This window comes from Pleurodeles waltl, chromosome 8, assembly GCF_031143425.1.
Source record: "Pleurodeles waltl isolate 20211129_DDA chromosome 8, aPleWal1.hap1.20221129, whole genome shotgun sequence".
In the NCBI taxonomy this organism is placed as follows: domain Eukaryota; kingdom Metazoa; phylum Chordata; class Amphibia; order Caudata; family Salamandridae; genus Pleurodeles; species Pleurodeles waltl.
The window spans coordinates 868314875-868330535 of NC_090447.1; positions in this window are offsets into that span (position 1 = coordinate 868314875).

A 15661-nucleotide genomic window follows, 5' to 3' on the forward strand; every position below is an offset into this window, starting at 1 on the left:
CACATAAGATATCAATGCCAAATTTGCACCCTTTTCTCAACATCCTCGGGATTTGAAAGGTAGCCAGGGTTTATGAAGTCCCTTGGTGGGGACTGGGATACTGTGCTAAAAAACATCCATGTGTGACATTGTGACAATAGCCATTTGTGACATCTGTAACTTTCTGTCACAGTGGCTGATTTACAAAATCAATATAAGTCTCTTAGACCCTTCTGGTTGTAGAGATATCTAGGGTTTGTAGATTCTCCAAGAACCCTAGGTTTTTCATTGAGAACCAAGTAAGGACCAATTTTATACAGAAATAAGCAGAGTGAAAAATGAGTATCAAGGGAAATGATGCATTTCTGAATTGAGCACAAGATATAAGGTCTCATTAGTAGTATGTCAGTCTCCTAGACTGCTCTACTATGAGTTACACAGACAGGACTGCCAACTGCCGACCAAAAATGGTTGACTGCCAGCGGCGCGGTAGTCTGGAGAAAGGCAGTCTGTCCTCCCTCCCCACCAGCCCTGAAACCAACCATAGAGCATATTACAAGTACACAACTACTGTGGATGTAACCACAGAGCATATGACAAGCACACAACCACTGTAGCTATCTATCAATGGCAGTCAGCCAATTGCGGTCTGAACCATAGTGGTCTGCGGTCTGCAAAGCAAAACGCATCTGCACATTAGGGGGCATATTTATACTCCGTTTGCGCCGAATGTGCGTCAAAAATTTTGACGCACTTTCAGCGCAAACGTTGCCCCATATTTAAACCCTGACGCCCGATCCGGCGCACCAGGAAAATGGCGCTATGTGCGCCAGTTTTTGGAAGCGGCACCCCGCCCTGCGTTAATGACATGCAGGGTAGGCGTTCCCGTCCAAAAACAGACGCACATAGCGGTGCGTGGTATTTATGCTCCAGGGCAAAAATCACTCCCGCACGGCAGGCGGCGCAAAAAAATGGCGCAAAGCACGAATAGCGTGAAATTTTAACGCCTGGGTCAGGGCAGGCGTTAAAATGGGGCAAACACACCTGTACTTAATCAGAACACACAGAACAAACAACAGAGCAGCAGATCAGCAGAGCAGCAACAGGGAGACATGGAGGTGCTTTTTCTTCAACGTGCACGTAGACGCAGAGCCCTGCAGCAACAACAGCAGCCACAACAACAACAGCAGGGACCCCAAAGACAGCGCAGAAGGCAGGAGAGGATATTCCGCCCAAGAACAACCCTGCATGGCCTCAGGGAACGAGACATCATCCAGAGGTACCGGTTGAACTGGCAGGCCATTCAGCAGCTGCTGACAAATATTGAACAGCAATTGGCCCCCACTTTAGTGACTCCACGCACTATCCCAACCGAAACAAAGCTGCTTGCCGTACTACACCTGCTGGCAAGTGGCTCGTTTCAGACAACTGGTGCCCTGGTTGGTGGAATCTCACAACCATCTTTCTCCGCATTCCTGCCTAAAGTACTGGATGCCATCATTGGACTGACACCCCGCCACATCTGCTTCCCTAACACAGTGCAGAAGCAGCAGGAAACTAAACAGGGGTTCTACGCCATCAGTGGCTTTCCGCACGTCCTTGGTGCAATCGACTGCACACACGTATGCCTTGTGCCACCTGCTGCGAGTGAACAGCTCTACCGCAACAGGAAGCACACACATTCCATCAACGTGCAGGCCATAGTCGATCACCAAGGACTGATCAGCAACATTGTGGCCAAATATCCTGGGAGTGTACATGACGCATTCATCTTCCGTCACTCCACCATCAACCAACACTTCCAGGATGGACGGTATAGCAATGGACTACTTGTTGGTAAGGACAAAAATCTACTTATATACTCACTGCACAGAAACCCTCTAGGATAAACAACACATACACCACAATAGCAACACCTAGACAGGAACACACTGAGGTACTCACATCACTAGCCATGTGTCACAAGTCACCATTGAACCTCTCACACATTTGAATTTACTCCACAGCTTAGTGTGAAGACATTCATGACTGTGGTTGCCTAAATGTCACCTTGCAAATTGGAAGTCTCACAATAACCTGTACACTAATACAATGCATAACTTTTAAGGGATGGGATGGCCTGGGTATGTTCATATGAACGTTTCTAATACCCTTTCATGTTTCAACTCTGCATGGAACTATCATCACACCCCCAGTGAGGACACACGGACACCTGTGTCACAAGTCACAATGCAAGGGAGGGCACACTGTACTTGAGAAACCAATACATCCTGCTGACAAACAGTTAGACAACAAACACTTGCTCAGCCAAGGAAAAAAAACAATGCCAAAGTTTCCACCAACAACCATAGGTTGTCACATTAGTACACAAAATAGTCACAGACAACACAACACAACTACTGCCATCAAAGATACGTACAACAGTGCCTCCTACATCTAATTGATACCATTCTGTGTTTCTCTTTCAGCTGATCAGGGGTATGGCATCCAGCCTTGGCTAATGACACCATATGGGAACCCAAATACTGCTGCTGAGCGGGCATACAATGACGCCCACAAGAGGACACGCAGCATTGTGGAGAGGACCTTTGGGATCCTAAAGTCAAGGTTCCGCTGCCTTGACATCACTGGCGGAAGCCTACTATACTCCCCAGAGATGGTCTGCAAGATCATACTCACTTGTGCCATACTACACAATATTTGTGTAAAAAGGAACATTCCCCTCCTTGAACCGGACCCAGACATGCCTGAGGATGATGATGAGGAGGATGCTGGCCTGCAACAGGAGGGGGAACAACCTAACACCGCAGCAGGAGTGCGTAGGCGCCAACAGCTTGTGAACAATTTTTTTACTTAAGTTATTATAATCACTTGTATTCCACACTTGTAAATAAACACAGATGACAAACACCACATCATGCTTTGGCCTATTCATTTCTGACCACCTTTAGTTTGAAATAGCTGAAGATGAATGTCGTCTCATTGATCAAGAATGCCATTAAAATTCATCACACCAAAAATAAACATCACAACTGTATGCACAGAGGGTAGGATGTGACATGTTACATTACCATACACAGAGCCCAACAAGAGTACAAATGTGACAATTACACATGCCGGATCCAAACAACTGAAACAGTCTCTCATCCAGCCCAAAATTGGAGATCATTTGAAAGTCACATCACACGTGTTCAGAGACAGGGTGGGACCATCCATGTGTATGTGAACATGTCATCAATGGCTTCTCTCAAGTGTATGATGTGAGCAATACACAATTGCAACAACATCAGCTGCCACTAACTCAGGAGGAGACCTTGAAGTTACAGTGACAACATACACACAGACAGGTCATACTGGATCCACATTCCCACACACATGTACACATATGTCATACAACCAACCTAATATTTGAAAGTAGACCATCACAGTTGTGTCCCAGTTTGAATCTAGCAGGAAGATTGTAACATGACACTAAACCAGTTTATGCAGAAAGGGACACAGACAAGCAAAACAATCTTCGCATTATCACATCGTGAACGCTGAGAGTCTTGCAAACTTAGTCATATGAAAATGGTATGCAACTTAGCTCCAAATCATCATTACTGCAAACGTCAAATGGGCTAATGAGATGAATGAATGGTCAACAGTCATTCATACCATATGGCCTTACATTCGCCCGCTGCTGCAGGTTTGCCATGATATGATAAAAATACTCCATGGATACAGTAGCTATTCTGGATGGTCAAATCCTAGGGTGCTGGGGGCCTAACTCCACCTCTACCACCCTCAAAACATACAAGAATCATCTACTTGTGAACTAAACACATGCATAAGGCACATGTGTGGCCTCCATGTCACAAGTCCTACACAAATATGAAACACAAAATCATAATGGGACATGGTCAGCCCCATAAAAACTGAAAGTGACTCTCCCACTCCCTGTTAGGACTACAGATAAAAGCATCCCCATCATAAAGGTGGGCACATTTTGGAGACGGAATACATAATGGTATCAAAAACATCATTTCAAAATAGCCATCAGCAATTACACCAAATATGTTGTCAAATATGGTCAATACATTAGTTAACGTATCCCAAACATCACAGTGTGAAGGCCGTCTATACATAAAAGTACGGACATTTGTCATATACAAACACAAATGTGTCCCACATCGCACCGTTTGACCATGACAAATCACCTTTCCAAAGCTAAACACATGAAGACATTTGGATAAATTTGCTCCATATTCTACGCATACAGCATGGCCGTCATAATTTGTTCACGTACATGAGTGCACACAATGCAGAGTCAGATACAAAAGTATCCAAAAGTGTCTTGATCTTTCGCCTTCAAAATATTATTTACATCCACAATATTTTTGACTCTGCATCATGTGCACTACTGTACGTGTAAAAAAAAACACGCCCATGATGTATGCGTGGTGAAATTGACGCTACATGCACAATATATTGGTCATTTCATGTACAGTATTAATTATTAATATTCATATCATATTTTTTCACTCCACATCATGTGCACCACTGTACGTGTAAAAAAAACGACGCCCATGATGTATGCGTGGTGAAATTGACGCTACATGCACAATATATTGGTCATTTCATGTACAGTATTAATTATTAATATTCATATCATATTTTTTCACTCCGCATCATGTGCACCACTGTACGTGTAAAAAAAACGACGCCCATGATGTATGCGTGTTGAAATTGACGCTACATGCACAATATGTTGGTCATTTCATGTACAGTATTAATTATTAATATTCATAACATATTTTTTCACTCCGCATCATGTGCACTGTAATGCGTCATAAAAAATTGACGCACAACTGTGTATGCGTGAAAATATGACGCATAACGGGAAAATAAAAACGGCGGCCATTTTATGCAGGAAGTGATGTAATAGGATATCCTGTTTACAAAATCTGTACTGGGAGGTAACTTTCACTTTCACTTTGCAGTCTCAGATTTCTCTAGACTGTGTGGTTGTGTGAAAGGTGTTGTCGTGTGTTTTACTGCTCTAGTGTCCTGTGTGCCTTGTATTTTGTCTTAGTGTCAATCTATTATTGTTGTATCACATTGTCTCAGTCTGTTTAGTGTTATTTTGTCTATACCTGTGATAGTTTGTATTGTCTGTGGGAGTCTGTTGTGGGTAGCATAGTTTGGGGGGTTAGTTAGGCTATTTTTCTACTTCTCCTTTTTCTTTCACACCTCTACCTTTCCCCATTTACCCCTTTATATTTTATATTTTGTTGGTACATTCTTATCCCTCTCAATATGTCAGGTAGGCCTCGCCTGTCCAGGATGGGGGAAGACGAATTGGGGGGGTTCATATGGCTCGTAAGCCATTTCCTCCCACTAATGCTGGAAGCTGGGGGCCGTGTGATACAGGGGTATCACACGGAGGCCAGGAAAATCCGGTGGGAGAAGGTGCGCCATCACCTGGTCCGGGTCTATGGGAGTCTCAGGAATGTACACCAACTCAAGCTCCGCTGGGCAGATCTGATCACCAGGGAACAGGACCTGCTGGACCACCTGGGACTCCAGATTGGTGGCCATGTTGGTGAGTAAAAAACAATTACATGGGAATGACAGAAATCGGTGTGTGAACATGTGATGATTGTTAGCGAATCTGCAAAATAAGTAGCTGAGTGTGTGTAATGCCAGGGAAACCTAGGCCCATGGTTATACACATTAATCCCCATTCTTGCAACACATGTACACGCAATGACAGCTTTATAAATTCAACATCTATTTGTATTATGCTAAGTCGCCCCCTCTCTGCGTCCCAAAATGTTTCAAATGCTGCGCTACAAAGGTATACATATGTGTCCTAATGTGTATTTGTTGCAGAATGTGTATGAAGACCTATGCTACCAGTCCGATGGATCATTTTTGCAACACATACCAGATGCCTGTAGCTGCATGTAATGTAGTGTTGCCTTTGTGACAGAAAAGCAACACGTGAACGGCTCCATTTGTACTCCACTGGTCATAATGGCCAGTGAGTACGTCATGTAGAAACAACATACCTACATATGCAGACGCCATAGCTAGACAGAAAATTGGAAACACATGATGATGCTATACATGTGTGTTGCCGTCACGTCACATGAAGTTAGTCATGTTGTTCACACATATGTCACATGTGTGTCTGTTTGCTGTCTGTTGACCCTGTCCAAATAGCCTGTTTAATTGTGAGTGGTCATGCAGTCCTCATGGAACCAGTTTTGGAATGTCTCTCGGGGATGCACATGCTGAGATGTATGGATAACATTATTGTTGGGGCATACTAATGGAGGATTAACTTGGACGACACCTGACTGTCCTGACCACTGCATGAGTGTAGTAGGGTGTGACACTGGAGCAGGAGACTCATCCAATGTTAATGTTGAATACAAAGTGATCCATGCAGGATGAGCATGTGTGAAAGTCTATCATTACCATGTCATTTTCACACAGTGTCATTGTAACAGAAATCTTTTATCCGTTCACCCAGTCTGAGTATCATCTTTGTTTCATGCTTTACAGGTGGAACAGCCCCGTACACCGTGGGAGAGGTGGCCCATTTTGACGACCCCGATACCTACAGTGAGTGTCGCCTGAGTGCTATTTACATTGTTTGGTAATGACGCATGATGGATCACTGTGTGTTCAAGAGAATTCATGATTTGATGTGCTGGCCGTTCATTGGCTTTGTTCTTTTAGTGTGATATCAAATTAGAATTATGTTTCTGCAAAGCAATACGTAGTCATCTCTCAGATTGAGGGGCTGTAGCCCATTCAATTATGGCGGAAATTGGGAATGGTATGACTCATTTCGAATAGACTGGTCAATGTTAGACTTGGTCAGGGACTTTCCATGAACTGAGTCTGCATATCAGACTGACAGTCTCCCAGATAGCTTAGGCACATGGCATTGATGACAAGTGCTTCTTCCTAGTTGAGGATGGACTGTGTACACTGTAGGTTGGATCTTCCATGGGCATGTACTTCCACAAGGTGAACTCGAAGTGTGTGTGACTTGAGTGCAATGCCCTAGGTGTTCAGTTGAATCATGTGAATGGGTGTACTACCTCCCCTGTGTGTGTTGTTAAACATGCCTCACTAATAGTATGTTATGTTGGGCTAAGTCATAACATTTTGACATGTGTGGACCTGGGATGTGACAAGGTTGGGCTGACTACAACGTGTTGCTAGCCCTTCATAGGTGTTGTGTGTGAAGGCACATAATTGTTGCACTTTCTGTACACTCCTGGGTGTGCATTGAACATGGGATTGTTGGTTGTTCTTCCCACACCACCCACAAAGACTGGGATGTTACTGTGAAACAGGGTACCTAGGACTGTAGCAACCAGTATGTTACACGTACTTAACACCTTTTGTGACTTGAGTTAGTACCTTGGGCCAGAGTGAGAAAAATGTCTACACGTTGCAAATGGCATAAATATCTGTGTGGGATTTGCAAACGTCTGTTTCCTAATCCAAAATGTCTTTGGTGGTCATGTACATATGAGTAAAATGCTTTTCAAAATTGATATAATGAAGGGTTTTACCAGACCTACTTGCAAATCACAGTGGTAGGCAATCCCATTTGCAACCGAGTACGTGGTTGCAAAGTGAGTAGCTGTTATCATCCACTTGAAGTGGATGGTAACCACCTTGCTGACTGGAAGGGGTCCTCATTGTAAAGCTTCAGCCTTTGTGAGTGGACTAAAAAAATCCTGCGCAAAAAAGCCAGTGGTCTAAGGGACCAATAATTACCGTGAAAATTTCCAAGTACAATTGTTGTGATTTAAAAATAATTGCAGCTCATTTTTGTTTCCGGTAAACGTCCTACACTTGGGGAGAAATAACTTGCTTAATTTAAAAACAGTCACGTCTATGGAGTTCTGCTGGTCCCAGCAGGCCACCATCCCCGTGAGTGCCCATGTTGCTAAGGTGGGGCAACTTGGAACCCACATCATTGATGTTCATGAGGTGGGTTTTAGGGACCCCATAGCGACTTGCAGACGGTGTCAGAGACACCCTTCTGCTTTGCAATTTGCTAGTTGATTTTCCTAAATTCCTACATCTGACACCTAGTGTGGACACATGATTCTGGGCCAGGGGTTCAATCTTAGCACACAACTAATTAAAAATGCTATTGAGTGAGGAGTGTGAGTGTAATCACATAGAATGACATATGTACTGAAGTCAGTATGCGGAAGAGCTGGTGCCATAATGTCAAATGCCTTAGGTATGATTTGGATGAGTAGTTTAGGGTGATGTCATCCATCATGTAGAGACATGGATATGCTAGGTGTGATATGACCTTAGGGATGCATGATTCACATGTACTTCCTCTGAGCATTTCCGTGAACTATGTTGTAACAATTGCTGCATACAATATATTTCTAGTAATGGACAAATGAGCCATTGTGGGATTCAACCCACTGTAAATTCAATGCTCAAAATTTCCCTTTTCTCTTCACAGCTGCAAACCTGAGTGCCGCAGAGCGCAACCATTTTGAGCACAGGGCAATGAGGTACAGGCACATCCTGCAGGTGCAGTGTGGGTATCGGAGGATGGCCCGCAGATACAATTCCGATCGGGCCTCCGGGGCGTGGTATGCCACACCACAGGTTCCACCAAAGGTGCCACCTAGAACCACCAGGTCTGCCCAAGGGGTCCCAGCGACGGACCAGCCATCTTCCTCAAGACCTGGACCCAGCCGTGTGTTGGGAGCAGGGCTGTCCCGTGGCCACTCCACTCCAGCGACAATCTCCACCTCCACTGGCACGCAGACCAGCAGTGACCCTCCAATTGACCCTGCAGCCTTCCAGGCATTGTCTAGGAAACTGGACAGCTTAATTCAAAAGGTGGACAACCTGACGGAGGACATGGCGGAGGTTAAAAAGAAGGTGCGCTCCATCCGGCGCACACTTCAGAGGGCAAATCTTTAGTTATTTTGCCCTCCTGAACTTTTACCCCTCCCCTCTCCCCTCTTTCCTCTTTTCATACTGTTAGTTGGGTTTGGGGGGTTAGTTATAGGATACGTATAGGTAATTAGCTTAGTTAGTGTTAGGTAAGAGGGTGGGGGGTCCTTATACTTTCTATCTAATATTTTTGTGTGGGTGGGTGGGTGGGGGGCAATGTTGGGATTCCTGTTTAATAAAAAAAAAAAAAAAAAAAAAAAAATATATATATATGTTTGTTTAGGATAGTATAGAATGTGTGTAGGTTAGTAAGTGTTGTCCTGCATGTGTCTTGTCTCTTAATGGTGGGTGGGGGGTTGATGTTTAGATCGTTTCGTTACATGTGTAGAGTAAGTTTAGCTTAGGTTAGTTAGGGACAGTTGTGGGTTAGTAGTAGTCAGGTTAGATTAGTGTAGGTTTACCTTTCCCTTAGTTGCCTCTTTTATTACTACTTTTAAATAAAAAATGTGTTAACCCTTTACCTGATACGTTAGGTGCTACCTTTTCATGGCCTTGACATCAGTGTAGCAGAAATGTTAAGTATGACATTTGTGTTCCATGCTCCCTATCCCCAGGCTTATGAGGTTTAACATGCCAGCTACCCGTGTGCTAACTTGGTAAGTATCCACCATGTTGGAGAGCCACCATTGGTAGTGTGCATTGATCATCAAGGTTTGGGGTTAGTATGTATCCTACTTCACAAAGAGTGCTTCCAGACTTGTTATTGTAGGTAAATAGATAGGTCGGACAGCATTGTGAAGTTCAGGGAGAGCTTTATAGATGATGATTTGTTCACACTCTTGTCTTGTTGCTATCATTGCTGACCTACATCATGTGTGTACTGATTCAGCATGACTTTCCTTCATGGAAGTATACGCCGTAAGGGTGATTGATGCAGTGTAATTTGTTTATCATTCCTTTCATTCTACAGCATAATTTCACATTTTAGTATTGCATGGTGCCTACATTTCTCAGCCACCATTAGTTGTGTAGAATAGCTATAGATGGTGCATCATTCTGTCCAACACAGCATGATTGTGTGTGCTTAGTCCCTTCATCAGTTATTTGCCTCAGTATAGTAAATCTATGATGCAATCCTGGCCACTGCGCAGATGATTCAGTATACATGAAATCAGGACAGTAGTATAGAGAATCGACATGGTTTCCACACAGCCACTTTGGAGTTATCTACTGCACAGTTGAATTTTGAAATGACACAGAGACACAATAGGTGTGCAAGTGATATTTATTTATAAGTGGTGTTGTGCAAAATGTCCATTCACCATGTTTGCTGACTCCTTTCTGGTGCATTATTACATGGTGATCCTACAGAAGGGGTGTGGATGATGCTCCTGACATGCTGGGGTGATGTCACAGACAGTGCAGAGGAACATGAAATGCCAAATGGTAGGAGAGAAACATTCACTGGCAAGGTGGACAAGTCAGACAGTGGATTGCCGAACAGTCATTGAGGTTAGTTGTAGTGAGACTGGCATGTGTCAAAACGTAGGACCTTGGTCAGAGTAGGGCATGGTGCAGGGACTAGGGCTTCCGGGTACTCTTGCTTGTGAATGTTATCTGTTCCATGTCTTCTTCTTCTGATGTGTGTGTTGCCTGGTGTGTCCTTGTTGTTGTTGGTTGTGAAGGGGCAACACACACCTCAGTGTTAGAAGACATGGAGGCAGACATCCCGGGGGCTGATCCCTGTTGAGTAAGGAAGGGCAGTACTGCAGCAAGGAGGGCCTGCTGGTTTTTCAGAATGGCAGCCACATCCCGATGGTAGGCAGCCAGGTCGGCCCTGAGGGGTTCTATGTTGCATTCGTGCACACGTTGAGTGGCTTGCAGTTTGAGTTGTTGTGTCAACTGGATGACAGCTGTGCCAATTTCCTTCAGTGTTTTTTAAATGTCCTCCAAGAGAAAATTTCTGGCTTGCATGGCAGCTGCCTGATCAGCAGTTGACAACATGCACGAACGCACCCCCTCAAGGCTGGCTGCCATATTTTGCATCCCCACCCGCACCTCCTTGGCCAGCTCCCGCTGGACCCCAACGACAGTTCTTTCGAAGCTGGTGCCAGTGTCGTCAGAGTCCTCAGCTGTGTTGGAGCTGGCAGGTCTTACAATTGGGGTGGCGGGTGGTTCTACTGTGGTGGCTGCTTCTTCTGTGCTCCTCCTTGTGACTGAAGGTGGGGTTTGGAGGCTTTCAAGGACCATGTCAATGGTCTCTTGTGGGAGGTTGATGGTGTCGTCATCCATGTCATCAGGGAACTCATGGACAGGCAGATCAGCAGGAGATCCGTGTTCCTCTGCAATGAAACAGGGTACAATTAGTGTGTCTGTGTTGTGACAATTTTGCAGTAAGATACAAGCCTTTGGATGCCTTAACATTGTACTCTGTGTTTGTCTAGGTATCTGCTGTCCGTCATAGGGCATTGTTGTAGGCCTATGGCCCACCTGTGTGTCACATGTTTGATATGGATCTTTCAGACATGTCTGCCAGGTCGCCTCTAGGTGTTGCTTTGTAATTATTTAGGAATAGGTGTTTTTTTCTCCTACTCCTCACTCGGTGTTTCACTATTGTTATGGAGGGACATTTTGTAGGGTGGGCTCTCATTATCCAACATGTGATTCTTGGCTTTCTAGGCAGCAGGATAGCTAATGGTGTGGGGGACTAAGTTTGACCCACTTGAAAATAACTCTGTCACCCAGATATTCAATTTAGCTAAGACTAACTAGCAGTGCCTCTGGTCTCCCACATCAAAGGAATGTTTAGACATCCGAGCGCATGACATCTTTGGAACTTCTCAGGGAAGTGGTGGTCACTCAGGTCCTACACATTTGTATCTTTTCCGGTAGGTTCCCATACACAAATGACATAGACAGTATTAGTTTGATATGAAGTTTCATTGTACAACTGACTTGTAGGAATTTAGGTGTGAGCCCCATTTACACAAACAATACACACTGTTAGAATTGAAATAGTCCGCAGGAGAGTAATACATTAGTACACAGCTTTCATGGTGCCTAACTGTTTCTACTCTCCCCCTGCATATTCTATGTATAGCACAGCTTGTTAAGTTTGGAGGTTGCCTGTCAGAATCACAGGGGAGACATCATCCCTCATATCAGAGGAATGGGCTAGGATCTGGTTGTGCATCAGCAGCAAGGCAGGCAGCATCTAGTTGTTATTTTCTGTTTGGAAACTCCCCTATGCGTGTCTTGGGACAAGGGAGTGAATGTAAAAGACATATGTCATGGTGATGACAAAGTTTCCCTAAGCAGGTATGCCAAACCTTGACCCCTACCACATCTATCAGCAACGTACCAGACGGTATCCTTGACTGGGGCACAGAGTGAATATGTTCTGGCAAACTCCAGTGCAGAAGTAGGCAAAACAGTGTGATTTGACTAATTGACAACACCTTAGGACTGACTATTTGCTACATTAACTGATAGGAAGGGCAATGAGAATCATTTAGTGCAAATTGCTCTGAGGCACTTAGATGTGAGCAAATGAGTATAAGTACATTCAGGGTAAGATGCACAAAGGCCTCCAGCCTGAGGCTAATGCGCAAAGTATACGTTTCACTTGCCACACTACACTTTGACTGACTGTGGGTGTTGTGACTGCCCTGCCAGCACACTTGCCTCTCAGGCCCTGCCCCATACACTTTTTATTCACATTGCATGATCTGTACATGTAACGTGGCATTACCTATGCATGTCAATGTTAGGATGTGGTATGGATGTAAACATTCTTGATGTTTTGAGATGATGTTGGGTGATGTGTTTTGAATTGGATTGGCCTGTTTATCGTATGAAGGTCCTATTTGTTTGTCCGACTTTGCAGGTGTGTTTCAGTGACCAGTTGCCTGTGTCCCCTCCTCAATGTTGTTGTCTGAGCAGTATGACATTAGTGATGTAGCCTTGTTAGCCAGGCACGTGAGGGACCCTGACGTATGCAGCATGTGTGTATCGTTAGTGCTGTGTGGCTCCTATTGCTGTTTACTTAGGCTTATGTATGTGTCAGTTATGGACATTCGGCATTTGAGTGTACTGGTACCTTTGTCTTATTTCTAGGAGTAATTGTAGATGTCACCCTCACCCCCTAATTTAGGTATGTATGTTCCAGGGTGGGGTTTCTGCCATTTGGTACTATAGCTGCACAGAGATGAGAGGTGTTATTGTCAACTGTGTTTGCAGTTAAGTTACAGTTGTTGTATTTGCTACTGCATTACAGATAGGGACCTAGTTGATGTAGAATAGATTTTGCAATACAAGTGCCTGGATGTGGATTTGAGGTAGTGTCCTTCCCACCTGTCACTGCTTTCCCTTGGCTCTCTTGTTGTAATTACAGGATGTCCCCGTGGGACTGTTGTGGTTGCTGTATTTTGTCGTGCCCCAGCTTCGGTCAGTACTGGGCATGCCCCCCTGCCGTGCCCCTTTCCCCATGCCACTTCATATATGTGCTGACTTACATGCATTGTGTAGTAGGTATCCCCCCCTGCTTACAGTCCCCATTATTGTATTAGGATTCCCCATGCGACTTAACCTGCATGTGCGTAGTGTCGTGGTAGTCTGCGCTGTCCAGTCCTTGAATCCCTGTGACGATCTCCTCCAGGATGACGGCTGCGACCATCTCCTCCATGTGGTCCAGGGCCTTCTGTTGTGCTGGACTCCCCCCTCCAGTCTGCATTGCTGCCTTCCTGTTCCTGGCCATTTTCTCTTTGGTCCTACGTTTGCAGTCATGCCAGCGTTTCTTACACTCGGTGACTGTCCGGCGTTCTTCAGCCACACTGTTAATCTTGTCCACAATTTGTTTCCAGATGGCCTCTCTCATACTGAGTGGCAATTTGGAGGTGATGAAAAGTTGGTGCTGGTGTTCCGTCACCTCTTTCACCAGGATTTCCTGCTCCTCTGCACTGAAGCGACACTTTCTTTTTTTTTTTTAAATGTCCTGGTTCCTGTATGCTTCCTCCTGGCTGGTTCCTGGTCTGCTCTCATCCTCCTGGGGTCTGTTGGGGCATCTAGGATCCATTTTGGGTCTCCTCTCCTGAAAGGGCAGTTTTCGCGCAAAAATGTGACACAATTGCGTGAAAAAAAACGGCGTTTTCACGATTGCGCTGTCGTAAATCGACCCACAGTGATGTGCGTCGCATTTACGTTGGTTTCCTTTACGACAGACCGACGCTGTCTGCGTCACGAAATAATGACTCCCACCTGTTGGTTGCGCCGCCGTACGTCAAAGTATAAATTTGACGCCCGCATGGCGCATCCAAATGGCGTTAGACGCCGCAAATTTTTTGGACCCAAAATTGCGTTAGCGCAATTTTGCGTCAAAAAGTATAAATATGGCCCTAGATGCATTCGAAAATAGCACAGCTGATACACATTGCTGCACTGGACACACCTTCAGAGGACATTATAAAACACACCCCTCCGCAGACCACAATCCTTTGCATCTACTCTGGAACACATTGAAGCCAGAACACCTATATCTTGAGAGCATATATATTAGACACCCCCATTTATTTCTCCATCCCATGGATAACTCTCAATTGAAGTTTAATCACCTGGGAGGGGCCAATATACAGATCATGCTCAACTCAGAGTAACTTTGCACCTCTCCTTCAGTAAATGAAGGTTAGACATATAGGTGACTTATAAGTTACTTAAGTGCAGTGAAAATGGCTGTGAAATAGTGTGCAGACTATTTCACTCAGGCTGCAGTGGCAACCCCGAAGAAAGGTTTGTCTGAGCTCCTTGTGGTTGGCAAAAGAAATGCTGCAACCCATGAGGATCTCCTGGAACCCCAGTGTACTGGGTACCTAGGTACCATATACTAGGCACTATAGGGGGGTCCAGTGTGCCAATTGGAATTGGAATATGAAGTCATTAAACTATGGTGACTAATTTGGTAAGTAGAGAGAGCATAAACACTGGAGTTCTGGTTAGCAGAACTTTAGTGACACAGTTAAGCACTACTGACAAACTATGAGCACTGGAGTCCTGGCTAGCAGGATCCCAGTGAGACAGGCAAAACATACTGACAAACTGGCAGAAATTGGGGGTAACATGCCAAGAAAGATGGTACTTTCCTACAAACAGTCCCTGATCAGAGGCCCATCTTGATCCAGTTATCATTCATCTGGTGGTATGACACACACATGTGTTAGTGTTGTGATACAGGCACTGTGGCCTGCAATGTTGAAACACATCGACAGCCACATATCGGCCATGCAAAAAGTGTGTATTCAATGAAAAGGTAAAATAATCTGTTTTCAATCTATGACTACATGTGTCAAGCTCAGATGATGACACACATGATGCAAGTGGCCCATCAACAGCACATATAACAAGTCCAATGGGCACTTCTGACCTTCCACCAAGGCACTGTGCAAGCTGTGTTGGCACATCTCTCCAAACTCTGTGGCCAACCTTACCTGGAACAATCTATATCCACTGTGTTGGACCTAACAGCATCACAAACCTGCAAATGTCACAACTCTGAAATGCCCACATGAGGGTGTCATGGTAAAGGTACCTGTACAAAGACAAAACAAGGAGTATCAGCTTGGAATCATAACCACGATACAAATCACAATTCAAGCAACTTCAAACCACTTACATTGCAAGGAAACTAACAAGGCAACATCCTCAAGGTGGGGATGGGTCAAACGCAAATTAATCTAAATGCCTTTGGCTG